General features: G+C 35.2%; 1 long non-coding RNA gene across 5 annotated transcripts in view; it reads left to right on the top strand.

Moving 5' to 3' along the window:
- Window positions 1-5,410: 5,410 nt before the first annotated feature.
- Gm34196 overlaps window positions 5,411-27,666 on the top strand; it is a 332,426-nt gene continuing 310,170 nt past the window's right edge. For 4 of the 5 annotated variants that reach the window (XR_382705.1, XR_873709.2, XR_873708.1 and 1 more), the window contains exons 1-2: window positions 5,435-5,538; window positions 17,905-18,005. This is a non-coding gene — a long non-coding RNA (predicted gene, 34196). Of the gene's footprint in view, window positions 5,539-17,904; window positions 19,685-27,666 lie in introns of those variants that run through there. The other variant, XR_003950521.1, reaches the window with a different exon arrangement.

Below are 27,666 nucleotides of genomic sequence, written 5' to 3'. Positions count from 1 at the left end.
TGTCTGTGCCAGAAGAGTTCATTAGTTTGTTGTCCTACTGGATTATCTCCTATTAGCTGAGGTAACAATGGAAAACTTGGGAGACAGACATTTCTGTAGCAGAATACTGTTGATATCAGACAAAGTGGCATTTACTATCATGTGAAAGGAAAAAGATCATCTAGAATGAATGACCAATCTATATTTAGTGAAAAATAACATAGTTTCAAAGATTTAAAAATGGTCAGAGGTTCTGTGAAACAAAATAGGAACAGTAAATGTCACTTAAAAAGAGAAGATTTTTTTGTACGTTTGTTTTTATTATTACATAAGAGTACATAAGGCCATTTTGTATATATAAAGTATTTTGAGCATATTTTTCCAATGCTCTATACTCTCTCACTTCATAGGCTTCCCCTCCCACTCTCACTACTTTCCTTTGTTCCTCAGCTTGTTATCGGCTTGCATGTTAACAGTACATGTAATTTAAAATATCCATAATTTACTTCCCACAAATGAGAGAAAGCATGGGATATTTGTCTGTTTGGTACTGATTTAATTTACATAAATTGATATATACAGTTACAGTCTTTTTATTGCAAATGACATGACTTAATTCTCCTTTATGGTTGCAAAAACCTCCACACTATACATAAACCACATCTGCCTATCCATTTCTGTGTTATGGGACACCTACATGGTTTTATAACTTAGCTATTGTGCATAGCGCTACAGTAAGTACACATGTGTTGGAAGCAATTAAACCAAAGTTGATTTTAAACGTTAATTCTGCTGATTCCTATGGCACTGGTTTTCTCTTTGAGCTCTGTCCACAGGAAAGAAAGGAGCAGGTGGACAACAAGAGTGTTTCACAAGGATTTTCTTTTCTGCTTCTACCCAGGAGAAGAGCTAAAGTACTGTGAACTGTGACAAAAATTACTAGGAAATATAAGTGTTTGAAAGTAAACCAAGAAGTAAATTTAACTTGGTCCTTATCCTTGGAGCTCTTAATAAATGGATATTTGAACCAGCTAATGTGTGTGTATTTAAATTTCCTATAAGAAACTAAACTGTAAAATATCAGTAAATTTTTTATTTCATTTTTTCATTAAAGATATTGATACACTTTTAAAACATACCATAAAATGTTTGGCCTAAACAGAATTATCCAAAGGTCAATTTTAAAACAACCCGAAACTACTGGTAGTCTGCATTCTGTGCAGAATACTATTCATTCTAGATTACATATACAATGCGCTCCCAAACATGAACCCATCAGACAAAACATACAGGACTCCAAATATTCCATACATTTGTGTGAATGTGAACACACTTGTGTGTGTGTGCATGTGTATGAGAGATAAAACTAGAAAGGGATCATAAGAGGGGAGCAAGATAGTTTAAGGCAGAAGAGAGAAGAGGCAGAGGGTGACAGAATACAGGAAACATGAAAGCAGAAGAAGGGACTATCTGGAGGGAAAAAGGCCAGTGACAGGGACATTAAAGGACTGGAGCGAACACTGAGAGAGCAGATAAAGAAAAACCATGTACATTGGAGTGCATTTATTAAAGTTACATGATGAAACTCTTTGTGTGACAAGTTAAAAATGAATTAAAAATAAAAGTCAGACATGCTGTGGATTAGAAAGGTTTTAAAAATTAGGCTATTTCATATTTCATAGCTCTCATCCAAATATGGACATACTAAACAGACAGACAGAGAGTTGTTCTAGTGAGGCTTCTGGCCTGGAACACACTGTGATGCACATTTTTCACTTGGCTCCAAGTGGTTTGCTTCTCTATGAGAATGTCAACACAGAAATGTGACGCCATTTGTAAAATTATACACACACACACCACTATATAAGCTTATATATTTTGTATATATGTATAATCTGATATTGAATATTAGTAAGTAGTGTCAATTAAAAACTTTTATAGAAAATAAGTTTTTATTTAAAAATAGATTATAATTTCCATTTAATGATTGATGAAAGTTTGATTGTCTATAAATATTCATTTGCCTTTTTTGATAGCATAAATCTCAAAGAGTTGGCTTCATAAGAGTTTCTTTTTTGGGGGGGTTGGGGGGAGGAAAGGGTTTATTTGGCTTACCCTTCCATTCTGTTGTTCATCACCAAGGAAGTCAGGACTAGAACTCAAGCAGGTCAGGAAGCAGGAGCTGATGCAGAGGCCATGGAGGGATGTTCCTTACTGGCTTGCTTCCTCTGGCTTGCTCAGCCTACTCTCTTATAGAACCAAGAGTACCAGCCCAGAGATGGTCCCACCCACAAGGGGCCTTTTCCCCTTGATCACTAATTGAGAAAATGCCTTACAGTTGTATCTCATGGAGGCATTTCCTCAACTGAAGCTCCTTTCTCTGAGATAACTCCAGCTGTGTCAAGTTGACACAAAACTAGCCAGTACAATTGACCCCTTGTCAACTTGACACACAAACACATCACTAGTAAGCCTCAACCCTTACATTCTTATTCATCCCCAAGGTCTAAATAACTTTAAATGTCTCACAGTCTTTACATATTCTTAAATTTTCAATCTCTTTAAAATATCCATCTCTTTAAAAATCCAAGTCTTTACAATTAAAAGTCTCTTAACTGTGGGCTTCACTAAAAAAGTTTCTTCCTTCAAGAGGGAAAATATCATTCTAAGACTTCTAATGTAAATAAAAAAATCTGCTCAACTTAATCTCTTCATTAAACCCTATTAAGATTGTACTAATATCCATTTAGGATTTTGTCAGGTTCACACAAAAAAAGAATCTGGATAGGTTATGCATCTGGAAATTATGAATCCATAATTCAAGTAGTTATAAGTCTTAGAAGCATTCATTTATTTCATCTGAACTAGGCTATTTTGATATTTTTACAGAACTCACACCACTGACTAAGCTGGTCTCATCTTGAACAGATGTAGGAAAAGAGATCTGAGGGAGCCATGGCCTAGGGCAGTTTGGATTTTGCTTATAAATATTTTAAAATTGTCAGAAATACCCCAGAGTTGGACAGGGTCCAGAGTTTAAGAGATGCAACTCAAGCAAAGGCTAGAAATCCCACTAATGATATCAGGAATTGGACAAAGGGTGACATTAATGATATCCACTTACATTTCCCTCTAGCAGATTATGTGTGTGTTAGGTACATTTTCTTTGAATATTGAAATGCCTTTCTCAAGCAAGCCTTAGTTTTGCTGCAACCAAAAGCAAGGCAAGCTTAATCAGACAATGAGTGGCCTTTATAGAAATGTGTTTCAATTTTAATCTGAACACTAGAAATGTTTTGATGTTTAAAATTGATTCTTTTCAAAAAGTACAAATTTATAGAGATAAGGTAGCTTAATAAATGTCAACTGTTTGCATATTGGCTTATCATTGTTTCCTAGAAGTTTTTAATTTAAGATTCTTTAATTAAAACCTTTAACGAATGACCAATCTATCTTCTGTATTATATAGTAAGTCAATTAAAATGAATTGTGTGATAAGAAAAGGAGATTTATTACTTGTAATTCATTAATTTTACTGTACATTTTATAATGGGTATATGTGGATGTAATAATTAACAAAGAAATAATCAGTAGGCAATAATAGAAATACAGTTCCTAAATACTGGTAAAAACCCAGTACAATGTTAATTCTGGATATGATAGTGTCATTGTTTCTAGTCCAGTTCTGGAGAATAGCAAGAGTCTTCGTGAGAACACATAACTTCCAATGAACAAATGTCTTTTAGGGACCTGTATCTATGAACATAAATGTATACCGTGAGGAGTACTCTCGTGAAAATCCAAAGAGCACCTGAAAACAAAAGTTATCTGCAGCCATGAGAGCTGTAATCAGACAAAAATAAGTTCAACAAAGAAGTCTTTTTCTAGTTAAAAAATGTTTAGGTTGGGACTAGTCCTTATAGTGTTGATAAGTAGAGCAAGTGTAGATCTTATTATATCATCTTATTATAGCATAAGTTTTGAAACTATGAACTAGAAAATGTACAAAAAGCTTATTGGATATATTCCAACATCTTTAACAATTTTCACTTTAACTCAATAAATGGAAGGTGAAGAAGATCCATGGTATTTTTACATTTTTTTGCCAAACCTGAAAGCATCCATTAGCTATTTTAATTTTTAAATATGAATTTTGATTACATTCATGCATGGGTGCTCTGCGTTGGGGTTTAGGTATACATGTGAGTGCAGTTGCATGGGTGTGCCAGTGGGAAGTGTCAGATCTCCTGGAGCTAAAGTTAGTTGTAGGTGGCTGTGAGCACCATAATGTTGGTTTTGGGAGTCAAACTCCAGTCTCCACAAGGGCAGTCAGTGTTCTTAAGTACCGAGACTGGATCTCTGTAGCCCTGCATATCGTTTATATACTATGGCCCATCTCAATACATGGGATGAGTTCTCAAATAGCTGTAAAAATTCACATTTTTAAAACTGTTTTACTAGAATATATTTGTTGTGTAAACAAATTTAATGGGTTTCATTATATTTTTGTTTAGATAGATGTATCTTACCCATATTCACTCCCTATTACCCTGTTATATCTCCCTACCTCCACTTGAAAGTTCCTTTTCTCTTTCCAAATAGCCTACTTCCATTTTCATATATATATATATATATGTATATATATATATATATATATATATATATATATATACCACACACATACATAAACACACATTTATATATATGTACATATATATACATAAATATGATTTTGTGAACACACATAATTTATTTTTTATTGGGACATTGAATGTTTTTCAACATGTCTTTCAGAAAATAGTGTTGCATTTGAATTCTCAAAAAGAAAATTGTTGGAATTTAAGGCTGCTTTCTTTGGAAACCTTTTTGGCCAAATGTTTAACAATATTTCGTTGAACACACAATAGACTATCTCCAATGTTGCAGATACCTGTAAGCATCAAGGCATCAGAAGCTCAACATCATGCCGGCAGTTTTAGTTACTTGTGCTGGATATAAACACCAAAGGATCAAATCTGAAGGGATCAGACACCAGGACACAGTAGCCTTGTATTTAGTTATTATATTTTTATTATAATTGTTTCCTCTTGCTCTCCTATGCTTCAAAAATCTATTCAGATAAATGTTTGTGGGATAAACAAAGCTGACAAACACAAATGGTGCTATCTTTTGACATTAAGGTAATTATAGAGCATTATGTTATAAAATAGCCAGTAGTACTAAAGTAATATGATTAAATAAGACAATTTAAAGCTGTACTTCACCTAGCCTTTAATATTTTACTATTTTTCTTTGTGACTTCAAAGCTATGAATTTCGAGATTTATTTGTAACTCATCTCTATATTTTCTGCTGTACACAGTATTTGTGGGCTATGGCAACCAATCCCTTTGGACTTGCTTTACTTTAATTTGCATAAACACGGACAGCAAATGAATATTCAGTGAGTGGCTTTGCATTAAGTAAGTGCCCTTAATCAGCTTTTCAGTTCAGTTTTATTGGTTGCATGCACAGTCAGTTATTTCATCCAGAAAATCTGAAAGCTCTACAAACTAACCAGGTAAGGATTGTAATTCCTTGATGTATTTAATGAAAGAACATTATCATTTGATTACGTAGATTCTGGAGAATGCTAAAAGCATGGTGGTTCCCCCTCCACACCGTGTGTGTGTGTGTGTGTGTGTGTGTGTGTGTGTGTGTTTTCTTCTCTGGTGGTCAGGTGGATGCATGATTCTCTAATTTGCATAAACATCAGTTCTATGAATAATTCATCAGGGTTATTTTAAACACTAGGCTTCTACTTTAGATGGCACAAGGATACTCTATTTGATTGGCTGGATGCTCTTTTCATCACCAGCAGAATTCCTATAACATGAAAGCACCTAAAAAAGCTGAATTAAATATACAGTATTTGTTTTTGAAAAAATGCCCGTTATCTTTTCAAAGCAAATTGTACCGCTACCCCCTCCTCTTCCATTAGAGCTTCAAGTTTTTCATGATAAATACATTACAAGCTCAAATGTGGCTGTTTATAGACTTAACCGGAGTCTGTGATTTCTGGAGAATGGGGTAGCAGCTGTAGTCTTCTGAACATGCATAAACATGAGCGACATGTAAATAAGAAACTGTCACATGTATGCATATGGAGCTCTGAACAGCTCCATTGCTAGGATCCATCTATTTTCTTTATCAAAATCTCCTCTTTGAATGATAACTTTGAGACTGTTTCATCTATTTAAAAGTGTCACAAGCAATTACGGTAAAAGATATGCATATAATGAGCATATATGACCTGACAAATTATTTCTTGTTGAATATGTTATTTATAGTTTTCTCGCAGCCCACCTACAGATTTTAAAAATTACTAGTTTTTTTTTCTTTTTTGCAATACATTGGTAACATAAGAATTATTAATCAAGAATGGCCAGGATAATTAATTTGGGTATTAGGGCGTAACTCACTGCCATAATTTACTAAAAATAAGTCATGCCTCTTTGTATGCTTGTGGAGATGTGAAATACAGGATCAAGCAATTCTTTGTTAGTCAAGTGAATATTTGCTGCTTGCTTTTCTCATGTCAGATTCCTCACTTGTAAAGATTCTCACTGCAAATGTTTGTGACTCTAAAATATTGCAGGTATTATAGCATTACAGTGGAATTTTTTTTAGCATACTCCATTTTTGTTTTTTTTTTTACTCTATAGTGTATTGTAGCTCAATTTAACATTTTGGGCTATATATTAAGAAATGCATGATCATTGTGTGTAATGAACTATGAAAGTCTACAGTCACCATACTTCCTACACATTACAGGTACAAAAGTATCAAAAGCATCGTTAGGAATGAATAAATACAGAGGAAATTCTCTCAGCATTTGCATATTTCATATGAAAATTTTAATGTTTCCTTGAAATAACTGTTGAGAGTTTAACGTACTTCATGAACTTTTAATTAATAGTTTGCAAATATTTGAGTTCTATATGGTTCTGAATATAAAGACAAATTTGCTTTCTATTTATTTAATGACACAACTGGGATACTTTCTATTTTTTCTGTTTGAATTATTTTGTAGTTAAGTGAGGGTGTGTTTTTATTTTCACTTTTTCTCTTTTAAATTTGCTAGATTTGCATTATCAGTATTTATAAAGCACACATATATAATACTCCCTCATTCACAGTAAATGTATGTGAACATATTTTCATTTCATTTTGCTATCTGTTGTTGAAATAATTAACAAAAACATATTTAAGGAATTCAAAGACAAGTTGTTTAAAAAGAGAAGAAATGACAAATTTATCTAAGAATTTCATGCGATCATATCAGTGGTCATGTGCTACATGTAACTATGAGTGGTAATTTAAATCTCACATTTGTAGTGTGCTATGTTTATTTAAAAGTTTCAGAATTCAGTAAGGATTCTGTTTAACTATCAACCACTAAATGTTTACAACTGTAATAAACATCATAGAATCTTTATCATACCAGATCAAAACTGTAGATTTGGAATCATTCCACTAAAGAACATTGTTTAAGCAATATCCTCTTATTTAATAGCTTCCATATAAGTGGATAAATATAGCCAATGGATTTTTTCGTTTCACTTGGTTTAAAATAGTCCAAATTACTTTCCAAACCAAAAATGAGTAAACTATAATTTCACAAGACGAACCTATCTGTCTATAGCTCTATAATTTCATTTATAATTCTATTTTAGGTATACAAAATTTTTTTAAATGGAATTTTTTTAATCCAACTGTTTTTGATTGGACAGATATGGAATGTATAATTTAAGGTGATACATTGAGTTCTTTTATCTTTTTCTGTTTATAGTTATTCATGTCAATTAGTAAAATTTCTTAAAGGATATATATGTAAAGGATGTAAAAAAATAAAGATCTAGTGAGTTGCCATAAAATTTACCTTCTGTTTTGGTAAAAGATTCCTCCTAGACATGAGTTACCTTGCCATCTCTCACTTTATTTGTTAGCATTTGTGTAACTTTTGGGTAGAAATCATTCTACAAGTAGAATTACATCACAAAGCATTGTCTAAAAGGGAAAAATAATTTGCATTTTTCTTATTTAATTTTTTGTCAAAATATAGTTGGTGACTAAGATTTAATATGTACTATAACCTCACCCTTGTTTTTATCTTTTGTTTATATTTTTTAATAATGAAGAACATAGTAATTATGGTTGTGCACTTATCATTGGTAAAACCACTAATTATTACAGAAAATTGCAAGTAGTTAGTGTCTTTGTTTTGAGTAAAAACTAAATCAGTTTGCATGAAGTGAAGCCTTATACTATAGGTGTACATGTTCATATCACATGGTTCCCTGAACAAATCCAGGTGTCTGTAGAACACACTAATGTTCTCAATGACAATAGACTATTGTACACAATTTTAGTTGGCCTGGTATTGCAAGTGATTGACTTGAACACTTTCATGCACACATGTCCACCCAGTGCCCTCTGTCATTTATCATACAAGAACCCATTTCTTAACATGGCAAATACACTTGAAACTTTGTTTTAGTTTTCTTAAATTGTATTTACATTGAGAGGAACAAATTGTCTGGCTTGACAACCTTATGAATGGATTGGCTAGTTATGTTCATTACCACAGAGAAACACAAGGAAGAAGAAAGAAGGGTCTTGTTTTCAGTGTTGTTTTCCTGACTGGAATTTTACTCTGATTGATCAGCTCTGCTGGTTAGATTTATGGACACATCTTATTCATGGAATGAAATTCTATAAAATTACTGGGTAACTTGAATTTTCTTTTGTATTTAGATAATTTATAGTTTTCCAGAAAATTATTCTTTTATTTACATTTTCAGTTAGCAATAATGATGCTATGTAACTACTATAACTAAGAATAGTATACTCAATACACTCTTTTTCATGTATTTTGTATATTTGTCATTAAATTTTATCATCATTATCATCATCATCACTGTTGCGTTGCATGTTTTAGGAAGTGTTTTTTGTTTCCAGTCTTTTCAAAGGATCAGTTTGGGAGTTTTCACAGGATTTATAATATTTATTTATTCTTTGGTTTTGAAAGTTTGGTTTTACACAGAAGTGGATGCTCACAGTCAGCTAATGGATGGATCACAGGGCTCCCAATGGAGGAGCTAGAGAAAGTACCCAAGGAGCTAAAGGGATCTGCAGCCCTATAGGTGGAACAACATTATGAACTAACCAGTACCCCGGAGCTCTTGACTCTAGCTGCATATGTATCAAAAGATGGCCTAGTCGGCCATCACTGGAAAGAGAGGCCCATTGGACACGCAAACTTTATATGCCCCAGTATAGGGGAACGCCAGGGCCAAAAAGGGGGAGTGGGTGGGTAGGGGAGTGGGGTTGGGTGGCTACGGGGGACTTTTGGTATAGCATTGGAAATGTAAATGAGCTAAATACCTAATAAAAAATGGAAAAAAAAGAGAAAGTTTGGTTTTAAAACTATATTGCATACAATGTCCTTAGAGGACACCTTTGAACTTTTCTATCCCAGAAGTACTATTCTTCTATTATAAAGTGATTCTATTGCAGACATTAAGAAAATGCCCACAAAACATAAAATGAAATGTAAAATGAAATGCTAATCATTGATTTATTTATTTAGAAACTCTCTTTGTGTAAGGATTTACATCTCTAACATGTCCCATTGCTATAAGTGGACTGCAGACTTGGAATGCAGCTTTACCTGTCAATTCCTAATTACACAGTGATATTTCAAAGAAAGGTTTTTTTTTTTTTTTAATGAAACTTCAATAATGTGCAGAATGTCACAGGAAACAATTGGTCCTAAGAATTAGATGCATGATGTGGATGGCCTACAAAATATTGATGAAAAGTTCACATATTACATGAAATTATTTTATTCCCATTTTAAAAAATGGGGAGGCTCTCTGTCTCTCTGTCTCTCTGTCTCTCTGTCTCACTGTCTGTCTGTCAGTCTGTCTGTCTGTCTGTTTGTCTCTCTCTCTCTCTATATATATATGTGTGTGTGTGTGTGTGTATATATATGTGTGTGTGTGTATGTCTATATACATATATAAGTACTCATTGTTATATATAATAAATTAATTTAATTAATAAGCTTTATTATATATAACACATAGTAAAATTTTACATAGATTTTATGTTTCATAAATATATTAATAAAATATAGGGAGAGAAAGAGGAGGGAGAGATTGAGAGAGAGAGTCAGAGACAGAGGAGAGAGAGAGAGAGAGGTAACCTGACACTGAGGAACAAGATTGACATTTCCAACTGGTTGAGATTTTACTGTTCTTTTGTTTGTTCTTCCTTCTTTTCTTCCTTTATAGTTGATATTTGCGAGTGGGCCACTCATGGTAAAATTATCTCAAAGTCAAACAGAACTAATAGAAAATTATTCCAGGATTCTGGCACATTGTATGAAAATTGTTGTAGTGAAATGAGATTCCTGCTGTAGTTTAAAATCAAACCGAGTGAAACTATTGGTTAATAAATGGATGCTCCCAGTGTCATAGGGTTCCCAGCTTTTCCTCCTTCCTCACTGGTTGCATTTGCTTGAGGAAGAGTGTGCATATGTGCAGTTGCCCTCGACCAGTAGATGGGGAGACCTAACTAAGGAAATGTGCCAACTACCCTACGCAATAGAACTACTAGAGATTAATGCAAATATTTTTTAAAGCTAGAATGTTTTGAAGAATGCATCTTGTTAAAGTTATTGTCTAGAGGAACATAATAACCTTGACTGACATCTGTAACATCAGATTTTTCAGCTACAGACCCCCTACACTTTTGATTCACAGTATACTGACTTTGCATACTAATAAAGTTTCTAGCTCATTTATTTACTTAAAGTTTAACATAATTTTTCAAAGAAGAAAGTAATTATTTAAATGGTACTATGTGGTATCCATGTTCTAAGATATATAAAATAATTATAAACAAATCATACATGTTGAAAATAGTTTTTCTGGCCCTGGTTATTTTTATTCCAATGTGATCAATTTCACATTTTCTTTTTAGCGTGGCTTCAAGAGTAATTTTCTACTGACTCCAAGGTCTGTAAATTGTTTAGTTCAATATCCAGTTCCCAGATACTTGTTTCAAAATATGTCTGAGCTTGTGCCTATATTTTCACATGAAATTAGACCATTAAGCTGAACTTCAAATAACCAGTCTTATGATTCTTTTTCTCTGAGACTATCCAAATTCCTTTGCCACCAATTTTGAAGTCTTCTGGTCACAGTGCGAAAAATTTTGCCTACCAACAGACTACTTTAATAAGTCTTATAATATGCCCCAGAGAGGATTTGATTTCACTGGGAAAGAGAATATTGTCTCCATAATGGTTGCTTCTTGATATGTCTGAGACAACAAATTATATTTTAGAGGTAGCAATATCAAGATTTTTGAGGGGCTTTACTTATAATTAACTTATAATACATTTGTGCAACCTGATAGCAATTTTATCTTACAGTAGATTTGAGTTACATGATAGAAGAGCCTACAATAGACTCAAACCACAGATGAGGTCTTAGAAGAATATAAGTATTTTTTCTGAAAAAAGTTATATTTTATTTATAAAATACAGTATTATATTACCAGTATTTATATTTCATAAATCAAACACCTAATGTCATTTATCTTTCTGTTCTTTCTGCGAAGAATGAATCATAACAACTTTCTGTAAGTACTGAAGCTCACAGGAGCCAATCTGTTAGGGGATGGTCAGGATAAAAATTTAGTTTGCATAGAAATATTTATGTGTCAAAATTTTTATACTTTATTTCTCTGTATTAACAAAGACAAAGCAGAACTTTAGGCCTTCATATACATCGTCTTTTTACTCTTCACTGGAAATGCTAATCTTTGCTTACTGACTCCTAATTGAGATAATTTTAATATTGAAAACAACAGATTTAGGTATGAATAAATAGGAAGAAATAATAGGTGACAATTATTTTAATATAAAAACAATTCACAGAAATGCCCAGGGAGTGGGGTGAAACAGAACTAATAAAAACAAAAGAAGGCTAATCATGGTATTCACAAGAGATTTGGGTTCCAAATATATCTAAAATTTTAAATCAAAACCACTTAAGAACCTCAGATTAAGACCCACATATGTAAAAGTACTACAAAAAAGAAAAAAAAAAGGTATGCATGGAGGTACTGGCTCATAATCCTAGTACTTAGGAGGCTGAAGCAGGATGATGACAGTTTGGTAGCTGTCTGGACTACATAGTGAAAAATCTGTCTCAAGAAATCAGGGCATGGATGACAGCACCACTACAAGGAACAAATATGTAAATGGAGAAAAAGGGAAAATAGTCAAATGAAGCAGTACTTGCACTGAGAGAGGTAGACCTGGAGATGGACGGTGTTAGGACCAGGCTGATGTGAGTCTGCTACCTGCGGTCATGTTCTGGCTGTACTACCTCCAAGGACCAAATCTGGGTCTGAGTTCCTACTTCAGCTGAGGTGTATGTTGATGTCCCTGGTCCATGCTGTCACCAAAGACCACCAGATGTTTATGGTCTGGGCTGCAGCCTGAAGCCATGTTTATGTGTGGGTTGTGCTGCTTACCAGGGTCTGCAGAGCCATCTGAGCTTCAAAGTAATGTCCTCCTCTATTCAGGCTGCCTCCAAGGAACTTTTCTGGGCTCATGGTCCTACTGCAGCCAGGGACCATGTTAGTGGTGTGTTCTACTTACAGAAACAATGTGGAAGCATCTAATCTCGGCTATCATTGACTGTAAAGAGCAAGAGAATTACATTTTCAGTGAAATCCATGATGGCATAGTTGAGAGAGAGGGACATAAAAGGCTTCCCTGATAACCTCAACCTTCATCCCTCCCTCCACCCCACCCCCAAATCCCCAAAAAGTAGAATCCAAAACAGGAAACTCTCAACGAGAACTCTTAAACAGTGTGATAGGATGCTGAAGAAGTCTTCACAAAAGATGGCTTCAGGTGGTGCAGGAGGGGAACAACACAGTTCTATTTAAGAGACAGGTCAGAGAATATATAGATAACACATATTGGACTTGTTTTCCTCCTCCTCCTCCTCCTCTTCCTCTTTTTTAAATTTAAATTTTCATTTTGGGGGGTATGGGATGGAGGTCACAGAAGAATTGAAAATGTGTATGATCAGGATACATGATGTAAAATTCCCAAAGGACCAATTAAAATACTATGTTGAAAAATAAAGAAAGAAATCCAAGAACAAACAGTTTTTTTAAAAAAAAACACTTCTCAAAGCATTATAAATCCATATTCAACAAGCAGATATTCACTTTTACTAGGTATTCAAGAAAGGGACACCTAACACACTGTGAGCATAACCTCGCACCCACTGAAGAACAAAAAGGAGACTTTGTTTTTATGATCAACCAGAATCCCCATAATACTGTAAGTGGTAAGATTTGTACTAGATTTTAAGAGGTTATTATAAGTGGTAGTATTTCCACGATCTCTTTCTCAGCATGTTTGTTATTGATACAGGAAAAGGCTACTGATTTTTGTGAGTTCATTTTGGATCCTGTCACTTTGCTGAAAGTGTGGATTATTTCTAGAAGTTTCCTACTGGAAAATTTGGGAGTTCATGGATAATACCATATCATCTTTAAATACGGATAGGGCATGTAGTTGTACATATATTGTAACAACAACATCTAAAGAAAAAGTCATTAATTTGTGGTTTGGGGAGACATGGGAGTATTTGGATGGAGATAGAGATGGAAAAAATGCAAATCCAGTATACATGTCTGAAATTCTCAAATATTTTAAAGTTAAAAATGCAAAACCAATAGCTGTCAGTAATTGCCATAATATGCAATGAGATGATAGACAGTATGGTCCTTATCTTCATACTCATGATATCTCTAAACTGATAAGTGACACTCATGTAAACTTAAATGTTATTTCTTCTGAGGAAGGGATGAGATGTGAGCCATATCCAAGCAGTCTGGATACATGGCTTGGGTTGAGCCCAGAGTGTTTTCTTCTCTGTAAAAACTATCCCTAAGACTAGGCCTGGAAGCTTCTACCCTCCATACAATATAATCTTCTGTAAGTCTGGACCTTGATGACTTCAGCTTTCAATCTCCATCTGCTAACCTAGGCCTAGAATGTTTCAGACTTCAAGATTTACTGCTGAATAAACTCACCCTTTCTAGTTCTTTCTGAAGTCTGGATGTCTGGTTCAACTGAGTTGTTCTGGCTCTAACTCCTCTAAAACAAACTTACTCAACCCAGCTTCTCTGGAGGAGCCTCTCTTTCTTGTCTGTTCTTATGAAAGCTGGATGTGTCCTGGATCTCTGATTCATTTTGCCAAATCTTTCTCTGATTCATCATTTTGTCTGCCTATTAGTTAGAAATCATTGTTTGGTATTAAAGGTATGTGGTAAGAGCCTGCCTGTATTCCAGCTAGAGGAATTAAAGGTGTGTAGAGTGTCTGAATTCCAGCCATATCTTACATTGGATGTGATTCCTTGCCACAGAAGTCAAACTGATAGAATAAAATTCTGTCATGCTCAACAGTATTTTACCCTTTGCTTAAATTTAAAACAAAATACTACAAAGGTCCCAGGAACAGGACTCAGAGTGAATGAGTTTCTATAGTGACAGTTTCCTCTACATGCCATACTTCTCCTCACACTACATAAAGTCCTAGTCCCCAGATCAGCTTTTGTCTACTACAACGTTAGTGGTTTCAGAACCACAAACTTCCTAATTCTTCCTTTCTGTCACAACTCATAAAATGACTATTACTGCTAATTAACATTTTTCATTCATGTTACATTTTGAACTCCCCTGATCACATACATATTTTCTGTGATCTTAAGAACAGATTAGATAAAATGGCCTGAAATGTTTTGACATGCTCATGTAGCTCTAGACATGTGGTACAATCAACACTGCACATTTATTGAATTGAACTGTTCTGACATAATGCCAATATTTTATATTAATCATTTCATTTAATTTTCATAATCTCAATGAGGTGAGTGTGTGTGTGTGTGTGCCCACACACACTTGCATGATTGCATACCAACAAGTTCATGTATAAATTATCAACAGCTTATTCAAGGCCACAAAATTAGTATGTTTGGATTTGTCTAATTTCAAATTTCATATAGGTCATGTGGAAACCTCCTGCTAATATTGATCATGTAATGTTATTGTAATTATGTTATGTAGCCCAGGCTGTCCTGGAATTTCCTATGATCTTTTTAAATTAGCCTCCTAAGTAAAAAGGATTCAGACCTAAGCCACCAGGCCTATATGAGTGCCATTATATCAAACGTAGAATCATACTGGGATTATTCAATTTGCATTTTAAAAGAAAATTAAATGTGAATAGATAGTTGAGTATTTGTTGTGTAAGTACTAGGCAATTGTTCCATGTTTCTTGTTTGTTTTCTGCTCAAAACTTGAAATAAAATTACGTGATTCCTATGATAATCACGATGTACAGGACTTGAACTATGAACTTGAATTCACTTCATGTTAAAAGGGTCCCATGAATTCATCAAAGTCAGGCACTGTATTGTTTTAACTTGCTACAAACACATCCCGTTTTCTTTTAAATAGACTTGTCACCTATTCTTGCTGGGTTTATCCATTCACTCGCTGCATACAGAGCAAGGTTATGGTAGGCTCCGGGAATCACTGCAAATGTGAGGGCAGTGGATTGAGTGCTCATTTTCATCTTTAAAGTTAGCTCATACAGCTCACTGAAAATATATTAAAGTTGTAAACAATACCTACACAATAACTTCTATCTGCCAAATAAATGTACTTAAAATTTCAAAATCAATAATGCATGAGACTTAAAATATGTTTTAATCTACCAATGAGTAGACATTTATGATTTCTTCAATTAATTTTTTAACCTTAGGATTTTTGAGTAAGAAAAATGCTGATATTTTTAATAAAACAGAGAACTTGGTCTTTCCATCAGCTAGTACCTCACAGAAAACTCATGGCATAAATGAATATGTCAACATGCTTCTTTAAATTTGCTTTTGGATTTCTCACATTCCCTTGACCCATGCAACATCTCCATACCTGATGTTTATGCTACATGTTCATACATGTGTTGTACATGTTCATACATGTGTTGTACATGTATATATCTTTTAAATTTAAGTTCCCTCTTTTTCCATGTTTTTCCACTTACTAGAAATTGCTTAGCTTCTTCATTACTTTCTTGCTTCTAAATTCATGAAATGACAAGTTTAAATTTATTATATATATGTATATATATATACATATATATATATGTGTGTGTGTGTGTGTGTGTGTGTGTGTGTATACATATACATAAATATATACAGTTTCTATGGGTAACATACTATAACTTTGAACCATTGCAAATTTTATTTTCAGGTCCTAGAATGCATCATTACACATATACTAGCTGTATATTATTCAAATCTTTATAATTTAAAATTCATAAATTGTAAAGAGTATAGCAAAACACCCCTCAAATTGGAAGTATTATATATATATATATTATATATATATATATCTCACAACTATAAGTACATAGTTTAGAATCGAAGTGGAGGCAAAAGAAGATTAAATTTTCAAGATATCTGTCACTTACTTTTTCTTGAATTGTTGGTCAAAAAATGGAGTAAAAACAGCATTATTTAACACAATTATTTTTTAAAGTTCAACTCCTGGTAAATATTAGTCAGTTTTCCACTACTTTTACACAATTCTTGGGTTGATCAATTTAAAGACAAAAATGCTTATTTGGGCTTATTTGGGTAGTCCATAGATTTGTGCCTGTTGAAATGCATCATGGTAGAACCATTAGTGAGAGAATACATTTATGTAACATAGACTGGGAACTTGAGAGAGAGAGAGAGAGAGGAGAGGAGGGGAGGGGAGGGGAGGGGAGGGAAGGGGAGGGGAGGGGAGGGGAGGAGAGGAGAGGAGAGGAGAGGAGAGGAGAGGAGAGGAGAGAAGGAAAAGAAAGATATCAGAGTTCTCTATCTCCTTCAGTGGTGTTGTCCCAATATCCCAGTTTCCTTTTATGGGTGGGCTCTAGAATCCTCAGGATCCAAGCTTTAAATATTTAGAATTTTTCTGGACATTCGAGTTCAAAGTGTAGAAGGAAAGTGTGACCCATAACCCTTGAGTAAACATGACATACTTGTTCTTTTCTATCAAAATCACTAAATCTAAAAGTAAATTGCATACAAAGATAGAAACCATAGCCTATTGGCATGATGTAATTTGCCAATATATACCCATTGGGAAGTAGCAACAGAAGTTCCTTTTTTATACAGATATAACTGGTACACATGTTGATTTTTTGAAATAAAAATCTTTGAGCAATATGTTATTAGCCTATTGATCTTCACATGAGAAAGTATAAAACTGATATTAATTGGAGTATAGTTGTATAGATGAGACTCATGTAATGATGTACTAGATGTTTGAGGAGAAATAGTCTGTGACAGAAAAATCTCACACACCCTATCTAGGTAAATGTCAATTAAAGCTCACACCAATCATGACACCACGAACTGGTTTATTAATGTGTTTGGTACTGAATAAATTATTGGAATCTAGGCATTGTGACAGGTTTTGGGGATATAACAGTGATAGAAATGAATATAATTTATTTTCATAGATGTCCCACTTTAGTTATTTCTTCATTGATGGTAGTTTGTGAACATTTGTGTGATAAACTCAGTTGTCTCTCATTTCTTTTTCCTTAAAAAAGGAAACTCAGTGGTATTTGGTGTCAAAGCACTGATACTAAAACTACTTCCTAGCTTCCCTCTCACATCGAGTTACTACGTAAGATATAGACAGCAGGGAGTTAACTGAGTTTTCTAGGAAAGTCCTTTAGCTACAGGGCACAGTCTTCTGCTCTAACTCCTTTCTCTCTCTACTGCCCAGAACATGTGCCTGATGAGTGAAGCTGAAGCAGCCATTCAGAAGTCATGAGATCCCTTGATGTTCAACACTATATTCTGAGATGAAAGGAGTTTGGTTCTCTGGTAAACATTTCAGTGACTTTATAATTTTAAGAAACTTTGTTTCTCACTCAATCTTGTCTGCATGATAATTAAAAACATTGCTCATATTATTGCATCTATTATTTGCAATTTATCAATGTTTTCATAATTTTGACAGGTATTTATATATTTAAAGAAAATATGTAACTTTTAATACAAATGCAAATTTACAGAATACTGTATTCAAGTCTATATTTGCTTCTTTTCAGCTAAATTATCCATTTGTTCCTACTACATTAGTTCTACAAAGATCTTTACTGGAGAAGTATTTTCAGTTTTTTTTAAAGTCATACCTAAAAAGTCTATTGCTGAAGAGAATACTTGAAAATCTCAAAGAATGTGGAATGATCAAGCTGGTGCCTCCCTAGAGGCCTCACCAACAGTCACTAACAATCACAGTGCTCCACCATTCTGCACACCAGTAGAAGGGTAGTCATTAACCCAGCTACAAAACTAGTGAGATACCTGTTAAATATGCTGGAGCAATAGTGGCATACATGATGTGGCATAACTGATATTTGATCACATTTATTCCCACTTCTTGAAATAAAACCCATACTTGATACTGCTAGGGTGGCCAAGAACCTGAAGCTGGATAGGCCATGGGCTTAGGGGAAAATCAAATTCTATTGCACTTCTAAATGGAACACAGCAATACCATGACTCTTAATAATATTCTGCTGTACCAATAAATCAGTGTTTTGCTCAGCTATTGTCAAAGAGACTTCTTGCAGTAGCTTGGAGCTAACACAGAGACTTACAACTGAACAGTGTACAGAGAATGGCTTTGTAGAAATCAGTCCTAAATGTTATGTCTTCACCAAAGCTCTTCCCTCTGGGCTCAGAAAGCTATGCTGAAGAGAAGACAGAAATATTATAAGAGCTAGAGGGAATAGAAGATACTAAGAAGTAGCACTCTCCAGACACAACATGAACGATGCATGTATGAACTCATAAAGATTGTGGCTGAATGAATGGTAACTGTGCAGGTTCAAGTCAGATGGGATCCTAGTTTAGGGAGGGGGAAGTAGACACAGGCTCCTACTCCTAATCAAGTAGCTACCTTCAAATTGTAATGTACTTGGAAAGAAAAAATAGTTTATATACAGATGTTTCATTGGTTTATTAACCACACTTGAGGGTAGGTTATATACTCAGAAGTATATAGGTAACCCAAAAGAGTTGGTATTTTTTTTTAGACCTTTTGTTTAACTTTGTCTTCTACATATTTTGTCTAATTGGTCGTTTGTTTGTATATTATGGTTTCAGATTTAATGTTTTAATGGAAGTTTACATGTACATGTTTCTTGGTTTTGTTTGTTTTAAGAGAGAGAGTGTGTAGCATTGGATGAGTGGGAAGGTAGGGATGATCTGGGGGTATGGGGAAAGCATGATCAGCATGCTTTATATGAAAAATATTTTTCAATAAAAACTGTGCTAAAGAAAAATCCTGGATAAATGTTCTATGCAGTTTTTGAAATCAGTGGCCAGTCCAATCCCTATCTCAGTGATATGGGGTATATAAGTTTTTATATATGTCTTTAAGAAGACATATGTCTGCTTTATGCTCTGCTTCACTACCTTGTATTCTTTTTCTCCCTCTTATATATCACAAAATCCACTCTTTAAGTGACTTTAATAAATTCCATTGTTCATGAGTATCTCCTGTCTTCAGTACAATTACCCTGCAGGTAAAAACAGCATATTTCCATGTTTTCTAAGTCCCCATGCCCTGAGTTAGATAAGATACTCATTAAACCATTCATTTACTAAGTGATTAAATGATGCAGGTATCCTAGTATAGAAAAAAATTTAAAATGGTGTTGTAATTTATATGAGAGTGATTATAAATTTGAAAGTGTTCCTCTTGTGTGCTAAATACATTTTAACAACATGTTTTTGATCATTTATTTTGATTTACATGAACATTTTTAGCATGCAATTAAGAGAGAATTTAATGATTTCTTTTGTGGCACATGCATTTATCTAATAAATCCATCCTGAACTTGCTGTGTATTTGATTCTAATCTAATCTGGAGGTGATAGCAGGCAGTTGAAACAGGAGCATATAAGCAAACGGCTACATTGTAATGAGTTCACATCTTCACTTGGAAAGTGAGCACAACATAAATTGTGAAAGTGTTTGATAAAGTTCTAGGGAAAAAAAGAATAAAATGTTTTAAAAAAATTAAGACAAGAGGAGAGAAGGTGACTGGGATAAGGTCTAGGTATAAGCCACTGTTATTGTTCCAGGGTGAAATGCCTTGCATATCTAGCCAGGCAGTGGTGGTGCACAGCTTTATTCCCAGCACTCAGGAGGCAGAGGCAGGTGGCTTTCTGAGTTCAAGGCCAGCCTGGTCTACAGAGTGAGTTCCAGGACAGCCAGGGCTACACAGAGAAACCCTGTCTGTGTAAACAACCAAGAAATGCACTGCATATTTGAACATTTAGTCCCTGGCTGATAGAAAGGTTGCAGTACAGAGAGTATATCACTCGGAGAAGGACTTGAAGTGCAATTGCCCATCCTTGTTGCTCTTCTCTCTGTGTTCTGAGTGTGGATGAAGGGTGACCAAACGGTCTACTGCTCCTGCCAAGTCTTCCCTGCCTTTTCCCTTTTCTGTCCTGATGTACTGTAATCCTCAGGTACTGTAAGTCAAAATAAATCCTTCCTCTGTTACATTTTTTTTGATAGAGTTTTTTTTTAATAGAGTAATATACAGACAGAATAAATACATAATTAACGGAGATAACAAGAGGTGAAAGTCAGAATTTTATTTTACTTTATGGAAAATGCAAGTTGCTGCAAAGTTTAATCAGGACAATGCATTCTCATATTTCCAAATTAAATTATTCTTCCAGCTACTAGATAAAGGTCAGGGGATTTAAAAGCTTTAGTACAAAAAAATGAGACAGATAAAATATAGGTGTAGAAATAGATAGCATTGAGAAGTGAAAATGGACAAACTCAGAAAATATTCAGTACATAGAACTGGGAAGACATGCTGACGTTGTGGAAGATGTAAGTACTATTTCATTGAAGATGTACAATGGCTGGTATTTTGTTGTTGTTTGTTTGTTTGTTTGGTCAGCATAAGAGGCTTAGTTATCTGGAGAGACAGAACCTAGCTGAGGGACTGCTTCCATTAGCTCCCCTGTAGGCAAGCCTGTAGGAGCATTTCCATGATTACATATTGTGCAAGGGCCAATCTCACTATGGACAGCGCCAACTCTGGGCAATTAGTACAGGATTGTATAATAAAGCAGGCTGAGCAACGCAAGGGGAACAAGCCAGTAGAGAAGTAGAAAACTAGACCATCTGCCATGGTCTCTGCCTCTGCTCCTCCCATGGTTCCTGTCCTTGTTTCCATAGTGGGTTGCAATTAAAACATGCAAGTCAAACAAACCCTTTCCTCCTCAAGTTGTTTTTGAGGTGGTTTGAACGAGAAATACCCCATAGGCTAATCTATGTAATGTTTAGTTTCCACTTGGTAAGACTGATTAGTAAGGATTATGAGATATGCCTTGTTGGAGAAATTGCACCCTTGTTGGAGGAGGTCTGTCAATGGCACTGGTCTTTGAGATTTCAAAAGTCCACATCATTTTTGTTTTGTTTTGCTTTTGTTTTTCTAGTTTTGGTGGGGACTGAGTCTCCTCGGTCTGTCCTGGAACAACTCACTATGTAGATAAGGCTGGCCTGTCTGGTGCCAGGATTAATGGCATGAGCCACCAATCCCAGCTGCCTATGCCATTTAGGTTACTTCTTCTATCTATCTATCTATCTATCTATCTATCTATCTATCTATCTATCTATCATTTATCTATCTCCCTCCCTCCCATTCTCTCTCTCTGTCTGGGTTGTCCTCTCAAAATATAAGGTCTCAAATACTTTTCCAGTGTCATGCCTGCCTGTCTGCTGTCATACTTACTCTTATGATGACCATGGAGTCACCCTCTGAAGGTATAAGCAACCCTACAAATCATTTTAAATGATTTTTTAAAAAATAAGTTGCCTTGGTTATGGTGTTTCTTCACAAAAAAAAAATGACTAATATAGTGTTTATCATATTAATAGAAACATACCAGTTCTGGGAATACTAAGCATTGTTTATTTCAGTCAATATATAGAACTGATGGAATCTCAGAGTAACCCTTTAGCAAACTGAGATATTGCAATACTCTTATTTAAACCTGTGAAATCACAACCTTCCTAGAAGCAGGCGGCTTCCTACCTGAAAGATCTGTCAGGGGATGATAGAGCCTTAGCACCCTCTGTAAGTTCTTCTTACCATTGACTAAGAATGCATGTAAATGGATAAATAAGAAACGGAGACAGAAGAAACAAATGATGCTTTCATGAAGATCATTATTTTGTAAACAATGTAAAAGAGCTGAATTCCATGTTTTAAAATGTTGAATGTTTGTCTTTATCTTACCTCAGACTTTCACTATGTCCTCTGGCAACTGACAAGTTTAATTATACCAAGAAAAAAGACATTTAAAAATTTATTAAACTTGATAGGTGAAACTGAAAGGATTTTCTTAGAGTATGGTGCTAGCTATATCTTATTTGAATTATCAGGAACCATCACAAATGTAGACATCCAGAGAAAGAAAAGTATATCAGAAAATTGACAGCTTTGTGGCTGGCTTGAAAGGTAGAAGTAAGACATTAAAAAAAAAAAAAACAGAAAAATGAGTGAAGCTTCTCAAATGCAGAAACTTGGTGATTAAGCATGTTGTCAATAGATTCTGACAGGAGGTAAGAGGTAAGAGTTGACAGTTTGGGCATCTCATCTATAGACATGATTGTGTTACACAGATAATCACTCATCATCCCACTTTCCCATCAGGTTTGTGAGTTTGGCCAACCTTTTTATAATCAGCAAGTTTAGGATTTTAAGGGTATTTATTGTTAATTTAACTGGGGATGACTACACGGAATATACCTTATCTTATAGTGAGAGATGAGTCAGTGCATGATACAGGCAGAATATAGCCTGCATATATATCGCATAAAAACAAGTCTGAAAGGGCAAGATATAGTATTGCATTGTACAAAGTTGTTGGTTTAGGGTTATTTTTTGTTTTGTTTTGCATTGTTTTACTTTGTTTTGTTTTGTTTTGCACAATAGGGATTAAATACTTTTTTGCAATAATAGAAATTAAAAACCCAAAGTGAACTAATGAATGAAGTAACCTAACATATATGACTTGGAAAAACTCAAACATTTATTCCCTATTCCCATTACAAATGGCTGTGTGGGGAACCTCTACAGATGAAGCATTTCATATAACATCACATGAGATTAGTTTTCAACCTGTTAATTTGAGTGATGCTGGCAGGTTTACCAGGCAGAACAATGTAACAGCTGTAACCAGTGGTTGTCAGTCAGCTCTTGTGTCTAAAAATAACTCAGTGTTTGACCAACTTTGACATGCACTTAACATTGTTCTTCATTTCTCAGGGCAAAGAAGCAAGATCAATAATATCTGGCACAAGTAAAGCCAAATATGGACTGTACTTCTGTTCCTTTGGTACTTCCACACTCTTCTCCCAGTGTTAGTAAAAGGGTGTGTCTAAATTGCCACACAGGAAAACAGTTCATTAAAGGGAAGAAATACCAACCTGTTTTGAAATTCAAGCAAAATGAACTTTCTCAGGGTGTTTTAGAATCTCTCCTATTTGTAAGAATTATATAAATCTAAGATTATTTTATACTAATCATGAAATTAATAATTAGGAGTAAGTTTTTATGCTATAATCCAATTTATAAAGGGATATTTGGGGAAGGAACATATAATTATATATTAATACAGTATATAATAACAATTGTTGATTACATTAAAAATGAGACCCTGAACCTTCATCTAGGAACAAGAAGCTAAAGCTGTGAGGGCTGGAGCCTGGTCTCTATTGAGAATGCTCCTTACTGAAACTTGTCCATTTTTTAATCAATAAAAATGCTACCCTCATTCTTTCAAGCTTTCAAAAGAGGCACAGTCTTTTTCAAAGTTTTAAAGCCTTGTGTAGCATTAATGGGTAAGATTAAGATTAGGGATAGAAGATGTTATCAGTCTGTGAGTAGGAGGGGAAACATGGAAGGGCTTATAGGGAGGGGATCTGGGAGAGTCTAGAGGGAGAAAAGAGAAGAGTTAAAAGTGATTTAAGTATACTTTAATTAAGATGTACTGAAGTGTTTTAAATATAAAGTTTTGAAACTCTGCAAATATATTGAATGGATAAAATGTGGTCATAATCGAAGTACAGTTGGTTTTACCACACACAACTCAGCCTATCACTAGACAGACTCACACTAATTGAAATTGAGTTTCTGAATTTTTTTCCTTTTTAATATTTACCTATAGTTTCCTTGAACTTATTTGTAACATGTATAGCCACAAAAAGAACAATTATTGTTCTAAAATTAAATAGCATCTAATTAGTTTAAACATGTAATCGATCCTAGAATATTAAGTCATATTTAAATTTTAGGAATATCAATTTTGTGGTTGCTGATGATAAACTAATTTAAAGAAAGTTAACATATTTCTAAGCATGTCATTGAGGTGTGGGTATTTGCTTCTGACTCCTATATTTTAAAAAGATCTGTACCTTCTTTTTGTGAATATTATAAAGTAAACAATAAGATACTAATTTATCCAGCATCTGGCTATTATAAATAAGGCTTCTATGAAAATAGTGGAGCATGTGTCCTTGTTTTATGTTAGGGCATCTTTTGGGAATATGCCTAAGAATGGTATAGCTGGATCTTCAGGTAGTACTATGTCCAATTTTCTGATGTACCTCAAAAGAAGACTGGATACAGAAAATGTGGTACACATTGGAGTACTACTCAGCCATTAAAAACAACAACGTTTTTAGGTTAGGAAGGTTGATGATGGGGTTGGGGGTACTTTGAAGGAAGAGAGGAAGGAGAATAGTGGGGACAGGATTGGGTGTGGGAGGAGACAGGCAAGATATACAGAAGGTCAGGAAATTGAACAGAGGTGTATAGCAATGGTGGATGGGAAACAGGGCTAGCCACCACAAAGTCCCAGATTCCAGAAAAGCAAGAGGCTCCCAGGACCCAACTGGATGACTTTAGTTGAAATACCAAACAAAGGGGAGAAAGAAACTGTAGAGACCATATATAGAGGTTAGGCAATGTCCTCAGTTGAGGGATGGGGCCATCCACCCTTTACAAAATTTTAACCCAGAATTGCTCCTGTCTAAAGGAAATGCAGGGACAAGGAGTTGAACAAAAACTGAGGAAGGGGCCACCCAGGGACTGCCCCACCTGGGGGTCCATCCCATGTGCAGCCACAAAACCCAGACACTTGGCCAGGGGCCCTAGAGTACTCTCCACGGGATCACCTCGGGATCACAGGTGAGTAGAACACAATGTCAGCTCCAAAGAATCGCGGAGGGTCTTGTGCCAGCAGGAACAGCAACAGGGGAACCCCGCCCAACAAGAGTGTTCCAGTCAGGGCCAGCCCTGCCATCTTCTGCGTGAACCCTGCTGAGGGTGTTGAGGGCCCCAAAGGACTCACCATGCCACAGGACCCCTAGCACACCCAGGACCTCCTGATCATCGGAGAGCACCTGGGTGACAGAAGCAACAGAGCTTCTTAGGCAGGGTCCCGTTGGGCCTTCATTCTCACCCAGGAGGCAGAGATGAGACCCAGACTGCTTGGCACCTTCCTTGCCAGAGAAGAGTCAGCCTACAGGGAGGGCTCTGACCCCAGGACTCAGGAGGTGAATCAGAGCTCCAGACTTCTGGACACCTGCCCTACAAGAGGAGAGCTTAAATGCACAGAGTGCTCTGACCACTGGGACTCAGGTGAGAGCTGGAATCCCAGGAGTGCTGACAGAGGCTAACAGAATCACAGGAGGATCAAGCTCCAGCCAGAGACAGTTTGAACATTAACACCAGAGATTACCAGATGGTTAAAGGCAAATGTAAGAATCTTACTAACAGAAACGAAGAACACTGGGCACCATCAGAACCCAGTACACCGACCACAGTGCGTCCTGAGTACCACAATACACCCGAAAAGAAAGACGTGGATTTAAAATCATATCTCATGATGGTGGTAGAAGATTTTAAGAAGGGCATTAATAACTCACTTAAAGTAATACAGGAGAACACTGCTAAACAGGTAGAAGCCCTTAAAGAGGAAACATAAAACAATTCCTCAAGGAAATACAGGAGAACACTGTAAACAGGTACAAGTCCTTAAAGAACTACAGGCAAACACTGTTTAGCAGGTTAGAAGTTCTTAAAGAAGAAACACAAAATCCCTTAAAGAATTACAGAAAAACACAACCAAACAGGTGTTGGAATTGAACAAAATCATCCAAGATCTAAAAATGGAAGTAGAAACAATGAAGAAAGCCCTAAAGGAGACAACTCTGGAGATAGAAACCCTAGGAAAGAAATCAGTAACCATAGACATGAGCATCAGCAAGAGAATACACGAGATAGAAGAGAGAATCTCAGGTGCAATCAAAGAAAATACAAAATGCAAAAAGATCCTAACTCAAAACATCCAGGAAATCCAGGACACAATGAGAAGACCAAACCTCTTGATAATAGGAGTAGATGAGATTAAAGATTTTTACCTTAAGGGGCCAGCAAATATCTTCAACAAAATTATAGAAGAAAACTTTCCAAACCTAAAGAAAGAGATGCCCATGAACATACAAGAAGCCTACAGAACTCCAAATAAACTGGATCAGAAAAGAAATTCCTCCTGACACATAATAATCAGGACAACGAATGCACTAAATAAACATAGAATATTAAAAGCAGTAAGGGAAAAATGTCAAGTAACATAAAGGTAAGCCTATTAGAATTACTCCAGACTTCTCACTAGAGACTATAAAAGCCAGAAGATCCTGGGTAGATGTTATACAGACACTAAGAGAAGACAAATGCCAACACAGGCTACTATACCCAGCAAGATTCTCAATTACCATAGATGGGGAAAACAAAGTATTCCATGACAAAACAAAATTTATAAAATATCTTTCCAAGAATCCAGCCCCTCAAAGGATAATAATGGGAAAACACCAACACAAGGATGGAAACTACAACCTAGAAAAAGCAAGAAAGCAATCCTCAACAAACCTAAAAGAAGACAGCCACAAGAACAGAATCCCAACTTTAATAACAAAAATAACAGGAAGCAACAATTACTTTTCTTTAATTTCTCTTAACATCAATGGACTCAATTCCCCCAATAAAAAGACATAGACTAATAGACTGGCTACATAAACTGGACCAAAAATTTTGCTGCTTGCAGGAAACCCATCTCAGGGACAAAGACAGACACTACCTCAGAGTAAAAGGATGGAAAACAATCTTTCAAGCAAATGGTCTGAACAAACAAGGTAGAGTAGCCATTCTAATATCGAATAAAATTGACTTCAATTCTATCAAAAAGTTATCAAAAAAGATAAGGAGCAGCACTTGATATTCATCAAAGGTAAAATCTACAAACTATTAGATTTTACTCCCATTAGAATTACTCCAGACTTCAAACTCTCAATTCTAAATATCTATGCTCCAAATAGAAGGACACCCACATTCATTAAAGAAACTTTAGTAAAGCTCAAAGCACACACTGCACCTCACACAAT

The sequence above is a fragment of the Mus musculus genome, chromosome 13 (genome assembly GCF_000001635.26).
Source record: "Mus musculus strain C57BL/6J chromosome 13, GRCm38.p6 C57BL/6J".
Taxonomy (NCBI): Eukaryota; Metazoa; Chordata; class Mammalia; order Rodentia; family Muridae; genus Mus; species Mus musculus.
The sequence above is the reverse complement of the archived record's forward strand: the minus strand, read 5'-3'. Positions and strand labels throughout refer to the sequence as shown.